Here is a 12,910-nt window from a genome sequence, read left to right on the forward strand (position 1 = left end):
TTTGTGGAATCGCCCCGGCTATCTTGTAATAAGTCATCGGTGTCTGTAATACGAGCAGGGATGACGGCGCTGGAAACGTAACGTCGCTTCTTTTTTTTTTCCTGCAAATGTTACATTCTTACATCAGGGAGACACGTTAGTGCCCCCGATCGCGTATTGAGGACACGGAGGTCTCTGAGGAATGGCTGGGTCATTTATTTCTGCGTGACGGGCTGCACGCTTTGCACGGAGTCTGCGAGTCACAATTGGCGAATACAAAGATGGATTTTTCCCAGTGTTGTGGAAGTTCTGCCGCCAGATTAGCTCTGTGGCGTTTGGAATCTGAGCACGGGCTGTACGTTCTCCATGTTTCTATTGTGGATTTTCAGCTCGTGTTATTTAATATAAGGCGTCAACATCACGTGAATGTGTTCAGAAAAATGCTTTATCATAGAGGCGAGTCCCAACTTCCGCCATCCTGGGGTAATCTAGTTGGGTTGGTATCAAAATCCTCGACAGTCACTATCCACTGGTCAGACTACCAACAGCAGCATCCCGACGGTCAAAATCTGACGGATCCTGGTAAGTATTTTATCCTTAACCCCCCTCCCGCCCATCCACTGCTTGGCTCTAACTATACCCACTGCCCCCCCACAGCCTAACCCTAACCGCTCCCCCCTGCAGCCTAACCCTAATCACCTCCTTCCGCAGCCTAACCCTAACCTACCCCCCCCCCTCCGCAGCCTAACCCTAATCGCCCCCCTGCAGCCTAACCCTAACCGCTCCCCCCTGCAGCCTAACCCTAATCACCTCCTTCCGCAGCCTAACCCTAACCTACCCCCCCCTCCGCAGCCTAACCCTAATCGCCCCCCTGCAGCCTAACCCTAACACCCCCGTCCCATAGCCTAGCCCTAATCACCTCCTTCCACAGCCTAACCCTAACCTACCCCCCCACAGCCTAACCCTAACCCCCCCCCCTCCACTACCTAGCCCTAACTATACCCACTGTCCCCCCCACAGCCTAACCCTAACCACCCCCCTGCAGCCTAACACCCCGTCCCGTAGCCTAGCCCTAATCGCCTCCTTCCACAGCCTAACCCCCCCCCCTCCACTACCTAGCCCTAACTATACCCACTGTTCCCCCACAGCCTAACCCTAACTGCCCCCCTGCAGCCTAACCCTAACACCCCCCTCCCGCAGCCTAGTCCTAATCGCCTCCTTCCACAGCCTAACCCTAACCACCCCCCTGCAGCCTAACCCTAACACCCCCCTCCACTGCCTAGCCCTAACTATACCCACTGTCCCCCCACAGCCTAACCCTAACTGCCCCCCTGCAGCCTAACCCTAACACCCCCCTCCCGCAGCCTAGCCCTAATCGCCTCCTTCCACAGCCTGACCCTAACCTACCCCCCCACAGCCTAACCCTAACCCCCCTCCACTACCTAGCCCTAACTATACCCACTGTCCCCCCACAGCCTAACCCTAACCACCCCCCTGCAGCCTAACACCCCGTCCCGTAGCCTAGCCCTAATCGCCTCCTTCCACAGCCTAACCCTAACCTACCCCCCCACAGCCTAACCCTAACCCCCCCTCCACTGCCTAGCCCTAACTATACCCACTGTCCCCCCACAGCCTAACCCTAACTGCCTCCCTGCAGCCTAACCCTAACCCCCCCTCCCGCAGCCTAGCCCTAATCGCCACCTTCCACAGCCTAACCCTAACCTACCCCCCACAGCCTAACCCTAACCCCCCCTCCACTGCCTAGCCCTAACTATACCCACTGTTCCCCCACAGCCTAACCCTAACTGCCCCACTGCAGCCTAACCCTAACACCCCCTCCCGCAGCCTAGCCCTAATCGCCTCCTTCCACAGCCTAACCCTAACCTACCCCCCCTTCTCCGCAGCCTAACCCTAACCATCCCCATTGTCCACTTGCAGCCCAACCCTAACCCCCTCCCCACAGACCAACCCTAACCACCCTCCTTGCAGCATAATCCTAACCCTCCCACAACCTAGCCACGCTACTTCCGCAGCACAACACTATCCCCCACCAACTCCCCCCCACCCCCTCAACCTATTCTTAACCGCCACCTTCCGCAGCCTAACCCTAACCGTCCACTCTCGTAGCCTCAGGATTCCTCTTACGCGATCCTGGCCGGATCCCATCCAGTCTCTCAGCCATTGCGCTAATGCAGAACCGCAATCCAGCAGACCTTCACACAGCCACAAAGTAGATAAAGCACAGTTGGTTGCTAAGAGAGACGACATATGGTACTATGGGGGTCATTCCGAGTTGTTCGCTCGCAAGCTGCTTTTAGCAGCTTTGCACACGCTAAGCCGCCGCCTACTGGGAGTGAATCTTAGCTTATCAAAATTGCGAATGAAAGATTTGCAATATTGCGAAAAGACTTCTCTGTGCAGTTTCTGAGTAGCTCGAGAATTACTCTGCCAGTGCGATCAGTTCAGTGCTTGTCGTTCCTGGTTTGACGTCACAAACACACCCAGCGTTCGCCCAGACACTCCTCCGTTTCTCCAGCCACTCCCGCGTTTTTCCCAGAAACTGTAGCGTTTTTTCACACACTCCCATAAAACGGCCAGTTTCCGCCCAGAAACACCCACTTCCTGTCAATCACATTACGATCACCAGAACGAAGAAAAAACCTCGTAATGCCGTGAGTAAACTTCCTAACTGCATAGCAAATTTACTTGGCGCAGTCGCACTGCGGACATTGCGCATGCGCATTAGCGACTAATCGCTCCGTTGTGAGAAAAAAATAACGAGCAAACAACTCTGAATGACCCCCTATGTTTTAACAGTGCCGCCTTTTTCTAGGGAAAGTACCGTAATTCATTCCGCTAACGACTTCTCTCTTATAATCAGTGCTGTCCTTACAGTGGCCAGTTCCTCCATTACATTAATACCCAGTTCATCTTTATATATATCTTTACTTTGATGGCGGTATCTGGGATGTCAGAACATCCTAATGCATTGATTGGCTGCATTCCCATAGCACAGCCCACAAAATGGCTGCCTTCACCATGAGTAGGCATCAGGTACACTGTAATGGTTTTTTTCCACAAAAGAGATCAAAACTGACCTTGTTGTGATCATGTATAATACATAGCAGCATAATAGTCCTCACCTGTGCACCTCACTGCGAGGAAGCCAGCATACGTAACATAGGGAAACGTATTATTACTTCACTCGTGCCAAAACATTTCCGAAGTTTGTGAGGAAACTTCGAATGCAGATCCATGTAAGCGAAGGGCATAGTTAGGACAACTAGGAAAAATCCATCCTTCATGAGACTGTGGCGAAATATCTGTTGCCGCAACTTGGCGTTAAAACTTTACCGGGGCAGGTCAGATGTGCTCCGGCAATGGCGATGCTGGTTGCCAGCGGTACGGCTGACTTTACCACTGTGATTTCACCAGTGTGGGGACAAATGCAGCTCGCTGGCTCACACATACACACTGACAGAAATTGTGTAAAAAAAATAATAATAAAAAATTATTCTGTAAAACTCTTTATTTATTTAAAGCGCAGCTTCTGCTGCCTGCCCCTGCTGTCACCATCCTAAGAGGAATGTGGCGGTACGTGTCATGCAAGTGTCTGTGGTGGAGAGGCAGTGTAGTGCAAGTATCTGCGGTGGAGAGGCAGTGTACTGCTAGTGTCTGGTGGAGAGGCAGTGTACTGCTAGTGTCTGGTGGAGAGGCAGTGTACTGCTAGTGTCTGGTGGAGAGGCAGTGTACTGCTAGTATCTGGTGGAGAGGCAGTGTACTGCTAGTGTCTGGTGAAGAGGCAGTGTAGTGCAAGTGTCTGTGGTGGAGAGGCAGTGTAGTGCAAGTATCTGTGGTGGAGAGGCAGTGTACTGCTAGTGTCTGGTGGAGAGGCAGTGTAGTGCAAGTATCTGTGGTGGAGAGGCAGTGTACTGCTAGTGTCTGGTGAAGAGGCAGTGTAGTGCAAGTGTCTGGTGAAGAGGCAGTGTAGTGCAAGTATCTGCGGTGGAGAGGCAGTGTACTGCTAGTGTCTGGTGGAGAGGCAGTGTACTGCTAGTATCTGGTGGAGAGGCAGTGTACTGCTAGTGTCTGGTGGAGAGGCAGTGTACTGCTAGTGTCTGGTGGAGAGGCAGTGTACTGCTAGTGTCTGGTGGAGAGGCAGTGTACTGCTAGTGTCTGGTGGAGAGGCAGTGTACTGCTAGTGTCTGGTGGAGAGGCAGTGTACTGCTAGTATCTGGTGGAGAGGCAGTGTACTGCTAGTGTCTGGTGAAGAGGCAGTGTAGTGCAAGTGTCTGTGGTGGAGAGGCAGTGTAGTGCAAGTATCTGTGGTGGAGAGGCAGTGTACAGCTAGTGTCTGGTGGAGAGGCAGTGTAGTGCAAGTATCTGTGGTGGAGAGGCAGTGTACTGCTAGTGTCTGGTGAAGAGGCAGTGTAGTGCAAGTATCTGCGGTGGGCAGGCAGTGTACTGCTAGTGTCTGGTGAAGAGGCAGTGTAGTGCAAGTATCTGGTGGAGAGGCAGTGTACTGCTAGTGTCTGGTGAAGAGGCAGTGTAGTGCAAGTGTCTGTGGTGGAGAGGCAGTGTAGTGCAAGTATCTGTGGTGGAGAGGCAGTGTACTGCTAGTGTCTGGTGGAGAGGCAGTGTACTGCTAGTGTCTGGTGAAGAGGCAGTGTAGTGCAAGTATCTGCGGTGGGCAGGCAGTGTACTGCTAGTGTCTGGTGAAGAGGCAGTGTAGTGCAAGTATCTGGTGGAGAGGCAGTGTACTGCTAGTGTCTGGTGAAGAGGCAGTGTAGTGCAAGTGTCTGTGGTGGAGAGGCAGTGTAGTGCAAGTATCTGTGGTGGAGAGGCAGTGTACTGCTAGTGTCTGGTGGAGAGGCAGTGTAGTGCAAGTATCTGTGGTGGAGAGGCAGTGTACTGCTAGTGTCTGGTGAAGAGGCAGTGTAGTGCAAGTATCTGCGGTGGGCAGGCAGTGTACTGCTAGTGTCTGGTGAAGAGGCAGTGTAGTGCAAGTATCTGTGGTGGAGAGGCAGTGTACTGCTAGTGTCTGGTGGAGAGGCAGTGTACTGCTAGTGTCTGGTGAAGAGGCAGTGTAGTGCAAGTATCTGCGGTGGGCAGGCAGTGTACTGCTAGTGTCTGGTGAAGAGGCAGTGTAGTGCAAGTATCTGGTGGAGAGGCAGTGTACTGCTAGTGTCTGGTGAAGAGGCAGTGTAGTGCAAGTGTCTGTGGTGGAGAGGCAGTGTAGTGCAAGTATCTGTGGTGGAGAGGCAGTGTACTGCTAGTGTCTGGTGGAGAGGCAGTGTAGTGCAAGTATCTGTGGTCGAGAGGCAGTGTACTGCTAGTGTCTGGTGAAGAGGCAGTGTAGTGCAAGTGTCTGCGGTGGGCAGGCAGTGTAGTGCAAGTGTTTGGGGGGAGGCAGTGTAGTGCAAGTGTCTGGTGGAGAGGCAGTGTAGTGCAAATGTCTGGTGGGGGCAGTGTAGTGCAAGTGTCTGTGGTGGGGAGGCAGTGTAGTCCAAGTGTCTGCAGTGGGCAGGCAGTGTAGTGCAAGTGTGTGGGGGGAGGCAGTGTAGTGCAAGTGTCTGTGGAGAGGCAGTGTAGTGCAAGTGTCTGTGGTGGGGGAGCAGTGTAGTGCAAGTGTCTGTGGTGGGGGCAGTGTAGTGCAAGTGTCTGTGGTGGGCGGGGGCAGTGTAGTGTAAGTGTCTGTGGTGGGCAAGGGCAGTGTAGTGCAAGTGTCTGTGGTGGGGCAGTGTAGTGCAAGTGGCTGTGGTTGGGGGGCAGTGTAGTGCAAGTGTCTGTGGTGGAGAGGCAGTGTAGTGCAAGTGTCTGTGGTGGAGAGACACTGTAGTTCAAGTGCCTGTGATGAGGGGGTAGTGTAGTGTAAATGTCTGTGGTGGGGGAGCAGTGTAGTGTCTGTGGTGGCTTGGGGCAGTGTAGTGTAGATGTCTGCGGTGGGGGGGGGCAGTGTAATGTAAATGTCTGTGATGGGCGGGGGCAGTGTAGTGTAAGTGTCTGTGGTGAGGGGGCATTGTAGTGTAAGTGTCTGGGGGGGCAGTGTAGTGCAAGTGTCTGTGGTGGGCGGGGGCAGTGTAGTGGAAGTGGCTGTGGTTGCTGGACATTGTAGTGCAAATGTCTGTGGGGGGGCAGTGTATTGCAAGTGTCTGTGGTGGAGAGGCAGTGTAGTTCAAGTGTCTGGTGGGGAGGCAGTGTAGTGCGAGTGTCTGTGGTGGGGGATAATGTAGTGCAAGTGTCTGGCGGCGGGTGCAGTGTAGTGTAAATGTCTGGTGGGGGAGCAGTGTAGCGTAAATGTCTGTGGTGGGGGGGGGGGGCAGTGTAGTGTTAGTGTCTGGTGGGCAGTGTAGTGTAAGTGTCTGTGGTGGGGGGGTAGTGTAATATAAATGTCTGGTGGGGGCAGTGTAGTGTAAATGTCTTGTGGTATAGTGTGTCTGTGGTGGGGGGGGCAGTGTAGTTTAAATGTCTGTGGTGGGGGGGCAGTGTAGTGTAAATGTCTGGTGGGGGGGCAGTGTAGTGTAAATGTCTGTGGTGAGGGGGCAGCGTAGTGTAAGTGTCTGTGGTGGAGAGGCAGTGTAGTGCAAGTGTCTGGTGGGGGCAGTGTAGTGCAAGTGTCTGTGGTGGGGGCAGTGTAGTGCAAGTGGCTGTGGTTGGGGGGCATTGTTATGCAAGTGGCTGTGGTGGGGGGACATTGTAGTGCAAGTGTCTGTGGTTGGGGCAGTGTAGTGCAAGTGTCTGGCGGAGAGGCAGTGTAGTGCAAGTGTCTGTGGTGGCGTGCGCAGAGTAGCGTAAGTGTCTGGTGGGTGTAGGAGCAGTGTAGCATAAGTGTCTGGTGGCGGGGGCAGTGTAGTGTAAGTATCTGTGGTGGGGGGGACAGTGTAGTGTAAATGTCTGTGGTGAGGGGGCAGTGTAGTGTAAGTGTCTGTGGTGGGCAGGGGCAGTGTAGTGTCTCTGTGGTGGGCAGGAGCAGTGTAGTGTAAGTGTCTGTGGTGGTGGGGAAAGTGTAGCGTAAATGTCTGTGGTGGTGGGGAAAGTGTAGCGTAAATGTCTGTGGTGGTGGGGAAAGTGTAGCGTAAATGTCTGTGGTGGGGGGGTAGTGTAGCGTAAGTGTCTGTGGTGGGGGAGGGGCAGTGTAGCTTAAGTGTCTGTGGTGGGGCAGTGTAGTGTAAGTGTCTGGTGAGGGGGGCAGTGTAGTGTAAATGTCTGTGGTGAGTGGGGCAGTGTAGTGTAAGTGTCTGGTGGGGGAGGGGCAGTGTAGTATAAATGTCTGTGGTGGGGCAGTGTAGTATAAATGTCTGTGGTGGGGGCAGTGTAGTGTAAGTGTCTGTGGTGAGGGGGCAGTGTAGTGTAAATGTCTGTGGTGAGTGGGGCAGTGTAGTGTAAGTGTCTGTGGTGTGGGAGGGGCAGTGTAGTATAAATGTCTGTGGTGGGGGCAGTGTAGTGTAAGTGTCTGTGGTGGGGGCAGTGTAGTGTAAGTATCTGTGGTGGGGGGGGCAGTGTAGCGTAAGTGTCTGTGGTGAGGGGGCAGTGTAGTGTAAGTATCTGTGGTGAGGGGGGCAGTGTAGCGTAAGTGTCTGTGGTGGGGGGGCAGTGTAGTGTAAGTATCTGTGGTGGGGGGGCAGTGTAGTGTAAGTGTCTGTGGTGGGGGCAGTGTAGTGTAAGTATCTGTGGTGGGGGGGCAGTGTAGCGTAAGTGTCTGTGGTGAGGGGGCAGTGTAGCGTAAGTGTCTGTGGTGGGGGGGCAGTGTAGCGTAAGTGTCTGTGGTGAGGGGGCAGTGTAGCGTAAGTGTCTGTGGTGAGGGGGCAGTGTAGCGTAAGTGGTGGTGGGGGAAGTGCAGCGTAAGTGTCTGTGGTGGTGGGGGAAGTGTAGCGTAAGTGTCTATGGTTGGGGGGCAGTGTAGCGTAAGTGTCTGTGGTGAGGCAGTGTAGTGCATGTGTCTGTGGTGGCGGGCGCAGAGTAGCGTAAGTGTCTGGTGGGTGTAGGAGCAGTGTAGCATAAGTGTCTGGTGGCGGGGGCAGTGTAGTGTAAGTATCTGTGGTGGGGGGGACAGTGTAGTGTAAATGTCTGTGGTGAGGGGGCAGTGTAGTGTAAGTGTCTGTGGTGGGCAGGGGCAGTGTAGTGTCTCTGTGGTGGGCAGGAGCAGTGTAGTGTAAGTGTCTGTGGTGGTGGGGAAAGTGTAGCGTAAATGTCTGTGGTGGTGGGGAAAGTGTAGCGTAAATGTCTGTGGTGGTGGGGAAAGTGTAGCGTAAATGTCTGTGGTGGGGGGGTAGTGTAGCGTAAGTGTCTGTGGTGGGGGAGGGGCAGTGTAGCTTAAGTGTCTGTGGTGGGGCAGTGTAGTGTAAGTGTCTGGTGAGGGGGGCAGTGTAGTGTAAATGTCTGTGGTGAGTGGGGCAGTGTAGTGTAAGTGTCTGGTGGGGGAGGGGCAGTGTAGTATAAATGTCTGTGGTGGGGCAGTGTAGTATAAATGTCTGTGGTGGGGGCAGTGTAGTGTAAGTGTCTGTGGTGAGGGGGCAGTGTAGTGTAAATGTCTGTGGTGAGTGGGGCAGTGTAGTGTAAGTGTCTGTGGTGTGGGAGGGGCAGTGTAGTATAAATGTCTGTGGTGGGGGCAGTGTAGTCTATGTGTCTGTGGTGGGGGCAGTGTAGTGTAAGTATCTGTGGTGGGGGGGGCAGTGTAGCGTAAGTGTCTGTGGTGAGGGGGCAGTGTAGTGTAAGTATCTGTGGTGAGGGGGGCAGTGTAGCGTAAGTGTCTGTGGTGGGGGGGCAGTGTAGTGTAAGTATTGTAGTGTAAGTGTCTGTGGTGGGGGCAGTGTAGCGTAAGTGTCTGTGGTGAGGGGGCAGTGTAGCGTAAGTGTCTGTGGTGAGGGGGCAGTGTAGCGTAAGTGGTGGTGGGGGAAGTGCAGCGTAAGTGTCTGTGGTGGTGGGGGAAGTGTAGCGTAAGTGTCTATGGTTGGGGGGCAGTGTAGCGTAAGTGTCTGTGGTGAGGGGGCAGTGTAGTGTAAATGGCTGTGGTTGGGGGGCAGTGTAGTGTAAATGGCTGTGGTGAGGGGGCAGTGTAGCGTAAGTGGTAGTGGGGGAAGTGTAGCGTAAGTGTCTGTGGTGGTAGGGGCAGTGTAGTGTAAGTGTCTGGTGAGGGGGCAGTGTAGTGTAAGTGTCTGTGGTGAGGGGGCAGTGTAGTGTAAGTGTCTGTGTAGGGGGAAGTGTAGTGTAAGTGTCTGTGGTGGGGGCAGTGTGGTGTAAGTGTCTGTGGTGGGGGGGCAGTGTAGTGTGTCTGTGGTGGTGGGGAAAGTGTAGTGTGTCTGTGGTGGCGGGCGCAGTGTAATGTAAATGTCTGTGGTGGGGGAGCAGTGTAGCGTAAGTGTCTGTGGTGGGGGCAGTGTAGTGTCTGTGGTGGCGGGCGCAGTGTAATGTAAATGTCTGTGGTGGGGGAGCAGTGTAGCGTAAGTGTCTGTGGTGGGGGGGGCAGTGCAGTATAAATGTCTGGTGGGGGCAGTGTAGTGTACGTGTCTGTGGTGGGGGGGCAGTGTAGTGTGTCTGTGGTGGGGGGGCACCAGTGTAAATGTCTGTGGTGGGGGGGCAGTGTAGTGTAAATGGCTGTGGTGAGGGGGCAGTGTAGTGTGTCTGTGGTGGGCAGGGGCATTGTAGTGTTAGTGTCTTTGGTGGGGGGGCAGTGTAGTGTAAATGTCTGTGGTGAGGGGGCAGTGTAGTGTAAGTGTCTGGTGGTGGGGAAAGTGTAGCGTAAGTGTCTGTGGTGGCGGGCGCAGTGTAGCGTAAATGTCTGTGGTGGGGGAGCAGTGTAGCGTAAGTGTCTGTGGTGGGGGAGCAGTGTAGTGTAAAAGTCTGTGGTGGGTGGAGCAGTGTACTATAAATGTCTGTGGTGGGGGCAGTGTAGTGTAAGTGTCTGTGGAGGGGGAAGTGTAGTGTAAATGTCTGTGGTGGGAGAGCAGTGTAGCGTAAGTGTCTGTGGTGGGGGGGGGGGCAGTGTAGTGTAAATGTCTGGTGGTGGCAGTGTAGTGTCTGGTGGGGGGGCAGTGTAGTGTAAGTGTCTGTGGTGGGGGGGCAGTGTAGTGTAAGTGTCTGTGGTGGGGGGCGCAGTGTAGTTAAATGTCTGGTGGTGGCAGTGTAGTGTCTGTGGTGGGGGGGCAGTGTAGTGTAAATGTCTGTGGTGGGGGCAGTGTAGTGTAAATGTCTATGGTGGGGGGGCAGTGTAGTGTAAATGGCAGTGGTGAGGGGGCAGTGTAGTGTGTCTGTGGTGGACAGGGGCAGTGTAGCGTTAGTGTCTGTGGTGGACAGGGGCAGTGTAGCGTTAGTGTCTGTGGGGGTGCAGTGTAGTGTAAATGTCTGTGGTGAGGGGGCAGTGTAGTGTAAGTGTCTGTGGTGGGGGGGCAGTGAGGTGTAAGTGTCTGTGGTGGGGGGGGCAGTGAGGTGTAAGTGTCTGTGGTGGGGGGGCAGTGTAGTGTAAGTGTCTGTGGTGGGGGGGCAGTGTAGTGTAAGTGTCTGTGGTGGGGGGGCAGTGTAGTGTAAGTGTCTGTGGTGGTGGGGCAGTGAAGCGTAAGTGTAATGCCACTGAGGTGAGATGTAATAGCGTTCGTGATGCCGGCCGATCTCAGACTGTTTTACGAGGCATAGATGGCAGTCTATGACTTGTAAATGACTGATGCTTTAAAAACAAATCTGAGATCAACCAGCATCACGCACCTCCGCCATTCTCGGACTGTACCTCACCTCTAGTTTGGGTGATAATCCAAGGTTGTCATTCATTGATCATTAAATTAATTACTGTATAGCCTCAAAAACTCGGGGCAAAATGCTCTGGGTAGATTCAGGTAAAAAGCTCTGGGTAGATTCGGGGGAAATGCTCTGGGTAGACTCGGGGGGAAATGCTCTGGGTAGACTCGGGGAGAAATGCTCTGAGTAGACTCGGGGGGGAAATGCTCTGGGTAGACTCGGGGGGGGGGGGGGGGGGAATGCTCTGGGTAGACTCGGGGGGGGGGGGGAATGCTCTGGGTAGACTCGGGGGGGAAATGCTCTCGGTACATTCAGGGGAAATGCTCTGGGTAGGCTCGGGGGGAAATGCTCTCGGTACATTCAGGGGAAATGCTCTGGGTAGACTCGGGGGAAATGCTCTGGGTAGACTCGGGGGGGGAATGCTCTGGGTAGATTCGGGGGAAATGCTCTGGGTAGACTCGGGGGGGGAAATGCTCTGGGTAGACTCGGGGGGGGGGAAATGCTCTGGGTAGATTCAGGGGAAATGCTCTGGGTAGACTCGGGGGGGAAATGCTCTGGGTAGACTCGGGGGGGAAATGCTCTGGGTAGACTCGGGGGGGAAATGCTCTGGGTAGACTCGGGGGGGAAATGCTCTGGGTAGACTCGGGGGGGAAATGCTCTGGGTAGACTCGGGGGGAAATGCTCTGGGTAGACTCGGGGGGGAAATGCTTTGGGTAAATTCGGGGCAAATGCTCTGGGTAGACTCTGGGGAAATGCTCTGGGTAGACTCTGGGGAAATGCTCTGGGTAGGTTCGGGGGGAAATGCTCTGGGTAGACTCGGGGGAAATGCACTGGGTAGACTCGGGGGGGAAATGCTCTGGGTAGACTCGGGGGGAAATGCTCTGGGTAGACTCGGGGGGAAATGCTCTGGGTAGACTCGGGGGGAAATGCTCTGGGTTGATTCAGGGGAAATGCTTTGGGTAGATTCGGGGCAAATGCTCTGGGTAGACTCTGGGGAAATGCTCTGGGTAGATTCGGGGCAAATGCTCTGGGTAGACTCTGGGGAAATGCTCTGGGTAGATTCGGGGGGAAATGCTCTGGGTAGACTCGGGGGGAAATGCTCTGGGTAGATTTGGGGTAAATACTTTGGGTAAATTCGGGGGAAATGCTCTGGGTAGAGTCATGGGAAATTCTCTGAGAAGATTTAGGGGAAATACTTTGGGTAGACTTGGGGAGGGGAAATACTCTGGGTAGACTCGGGAAATACTGTATACTGTATTGACCCAATATTTTTGTTATTTCTGCGGAGATAATAGGGAAGACAGTGGCACTGTACTAATGGGTAAACTCTGCTAAATGATTAGAACAGTCATAATAGCTTGGCGAAGAACTAAATTGGGGTTTTTATATATTCATCCCTTTAATATTTGCATTGGACAAATACAGAGGGAAAATAATAAATGTAGGGTTAGCGTCTCTTAAGGAAGGTTGTCCATCCATCAAAGCTCCTCAAAGCCAGACAGAAAAGTTCAGAAATAAAGTTACTAATTTCCCTACTTGTAGCATGATTGCTCATTAGCTGTAGTTCCCTGGTGTAATCTACACGGACATTCCAGCACTCCCGCACGTGGTGTCTTCTGTCTGATTTATAGGAATATAGAATGTCTACAGAACTGGAAATCTCAACAAATGGTTCTATTTTTTGACTGGAGATAACGGCCAGCTGCAAGTGATTGGTGAGGGGTTTGTGTATATTTCTGTCTCTCTGGAACCTAGATTATGTACATCATTTCCTATTATCTCTGAGTGCCTGTAGAGCCTTAGAAGAGGGAAGCATTGTGAATTCAGATAAGAGCAATCCATCACTGAAGTTGCAATCAAAGCAAAGCTTTCATTACTGCACATTCCGGAAGCCAGGCGTGAGTTTTGGATAGCCAAATGCGTCGGGTAATGACACCCCTAGGTTGCAACTGCAGAGAGGCCAAATATTCCTCCCCTTGTTTAGCATTCCTAATGCTCGTCTGTTTTAAGGCTGAAGGATGAGCGCCATTCTAGTTCTTTGAATAAAATTGAAAAAATTCCTGCACCTCACCCGTCAAAAATATATTTTTTTTTTTCTTCATTATTGTAACCCCTTCCCCCTGACACTGGAAAGTCTCTATCAGGGAAGATTAAGTGCTTCCTTCATTAAACTCAAAAAATGTGATGACACCATTGCATGATG

At 53.2% G+C, this 12,910-nt stretch overlaps 1 protein-coding gene across 3 annotated transcripts in view; it reads left to right on the top strand.

Annotated features, from left to right (window-relative positions):
* Nucleotides 1-12,910, top strand: part of CEP89 (centrosomal protein 89) — a 268,804-nt gene that overhangs the window by 240,945 nt on the left and 14,949 nt on the right. The window lies entirely within an intron of this gene.

This window comes from Pseudophryne corroboree, chromosome 11 (genome assembly GCF_028390025.1).
Source record: "Pseudophryne corroboree isolate aPseCor3 chromosome 11, aPseCor3.hap2, whole genome shotgun sequence".
Classification (NCBI taxonomy): Eukaryota; Metazoa; Chordata; class Amphibia; order Anura; family Myobatrachidae; genus Pseudophryne; species Pseudophryne corroboree.